Source organism: Schistocerca cancellata, unplaced genomic scaffold (assembly GCF_023864275.1).
Source record: "Schistocerca cancellata isolate TAMUIC-IGC-003103 unplaced genomic scaffold, iqSchCanc2.1 HiC_scaffold_984, whole genome shotgun sequence".
Lineage (NCBI taxonomy): Eukaryota > Metazoa > Arthropoda > Insecta > Orthoptera > Acrididae > Schistocerca > Schistocerca cancellata.
The window spans coordinates 57,501-60,000 of record NW_026046992.1 but is presented as its reverse complement, the minus strand read 5'-3'; the positions used below and the strand labels follow the sequence as shown (position 1 = coordinate 60,000).

Below are 2,500 nucleotides of genomic sequence, written 5' to 3'. Positions count from 1 at the left end.
TGCACCTTAACCTAACCCATCTTGCACCTTAACCTAACCTATGTTGCACCTTAACCTAACCTGTGTTGCACCTTAACCTACCTCAATTTGCACCGCAATGTAACGCAATTTGCACCGCAATGTAACGCAATTTGCACCGCAATGTAACGCAATTTGCACCGCAATGTAACGCAATTTGCACCGCAATGTAACGCAATTTGCACCGCAATGTAACGCAATTTGCACCGCAATGTAACGCAATTTGCACCGCAATGTAACGCAATTTGCACCGCAATGTAACGCAATTTGCACCGCAATGTAACTCAATTTGCACCGCAATGTAACTCAATTTGCACCGCAATGTAACTCAATTTGCACCGCAATGTAACTCAATTTGCACCGCAATGTAACTCAATTTGCACCGCAATGTAACTCAATTTGCACCGCAATGTAACTCAATTTGCACCGCAATGTAATGCAATTTGCACCGCAATGTAATGCAATTTGTACCGCAATCTACCCCCACATTGTGCCTTAACCTAACCCACGTTGTGCCTTAACCTAACCCACATTGTGCCTTAACCTAACCCACATTGTGCCTTAACCTAACCCACGTTGTGCCTTAACCTAACCCACGTTGTGCCTTAACCTAACCCACGTTGTGCCTTAACCTAACCCAAGTTGTGCCTTAACCTAACCCAAGTTGTGCCTTAACCTAACCCAAGTTGTGCCTTAACCTAACCCAAGTTGTGCCTTAACCTAACCCAAGTTGTGCCTTAACCTAACCCAAGTTGTGCCTTAACCTAACCCAAGTTGTGCCTTAACCTAACCCAAGTTGTGCCTTAACCTAACCCAAGTTGTGCCTTACCCTGCTCTGTAATTGGCATATGACACGTTACATTAATGTATTGTCCAACCGCAACCCGCTCAGAATGTTGTGTACACAGCTACGTGTCATCTCCCCATAACAGCTGCATTGCAGTGTGGTACGCCATAGAGACGTGTGGGAGTAATGGACGCAGTGGATGGCGATCAGCATGAGCCGTCTGTTCATGTAGTGGCGCGTGTATGCAGACGTAGTAGTCTCTTCTCACACAATGTGATAGCACGGTGCCCCGCGTTCCACATCTGCGACATGCTACAGAGGCCGGTTGACAGTTGGTCGCGCAATGGACATCGCATACGTACGGGGGCACCTTCCACGTGCCCTCTAGTCGGGCACATTTTGTTGCGTGGATGTGAGCGGATGTAGTGTGTCTTGACACCTGACAGGCAGGCATGCAATAATAGTTGACTTTGCAAACGGGGATGGACGTGTACGTTTACTGGTGACGTTACGCAAATGAACAACTGGTAACCCGTTGTGGTGCGGTTGTCCTTGCTGGAGGTACATCTGTGAGGGCAACGATCGGTACAGCTACGAAGCGGTCCCCACCATACCAACGAACGTGAATGTGAATCTGGGTGTGAAGCGATACGCGGCTGTGGGTGGGTGGGACTGTCCCCGGCCGGTGAGGGGGGGCCGCCCGGCGTGCTGGCCGCGCGGTGCGTGGGCGCACGCGCTACAGCCGGCTGGTGGGGGCGCCCAGTGGCAGGCGCGCCGGCCGACGGACGCGGCAGGCGGCGCAGCTGCGCGCCGGGGCACCCTGCGCGCGGCGCCGTGCAGCCAAAGTGGGTCCTCGCCGGCCCGGTGCGAAGCGCGGTGGACATCTGCAGTGTGCTGGTCCGATTGAGGACTGTGTGCGTTGAGGATGCGCCGCCGCCCGGCACTCGGCGCCGCGACGCCGTCTGCTGCTCGGTCGCCCCAGCGGTTCTCGCTGGTGGTTTGTATCGCAGTTGTGCAGACGTGTTGGCACGTGCGCTGTGCTGGGAGAGTTCGCTTCGGCACCCACGTGGGGCCTTTGCCCTTCTGTGGCGCTGGCGTTGGAGCTGCCGGTCACCGTAGGTGGCGCGTGTTGTCTCCCGCCGGCAATGCCACGACAGCACGCTCCCGGGCCTCTGTCGGCAGCGGCAAGCTCAGTTGGGAGCACGGGTGGTCGCACCTAAAGCGTCTACTCGCCTAACTCCGGGCGATTGCGCCTCTCTCGAACCCGACCAAGTACTTAGGACGGCGCTGCGCGCCGCCGGGACCTGAGAGGGTTTCGAGGTGTATTGTGCAGGGGAGCTCAGCCTCCTCCTGTTTGCAGAATAATTGAGCGGACGCTTGCGTGTTCGCGCGGGCCCCTGGGACACACTCCCGGGCGGCCGGCTGCTCAGCTCTAGTTGACGCAGCTCCCTGGTTGATCCTGCCAGTAGTCATATGCTTGTCTCAAAGATTAAGCCATGCATGTCTCAGTACAAGCCGCATTAAGGTGAAACCGCGAATGGCTCATTAAATCAGTTATGGTTCCTTAGATCGTACCCACGTTACTTGGATAACTGTGGTAATTCTAGAGCTAATACATGCAAACAGAGTCCCGACCAGAGATGGAAGGGACGCTTTTATTAGATCAAAACCAATCGGTCGGCTCGTCCGGTCCGT

The 2,500-nt window shown here is 54.9% G+C and overlaps 1 non-coding gene across 1 annotated transcript in view; it reads left to right on the top strand.

Annotated features, from left to right (window-relative positions):
* Positions 1–2,251: 2,251 nt before the first annotated feature.
* Positions 2,252–2,500, top strand: part of LOC126150480 (small subunit ribosomal RNA) — a 1,909-nt gene continuing 1,660 nt past the window's right edge. Inside the window, exon 1 of the ribosomal RNA XR_007531505.1 lies at positions 2,252–2,500. This exon is cut by the window's right edge and continues 1,660 nt beyond it. This is a non-coding gene — a ribosomal RNA (small subunit ribosomal RNA).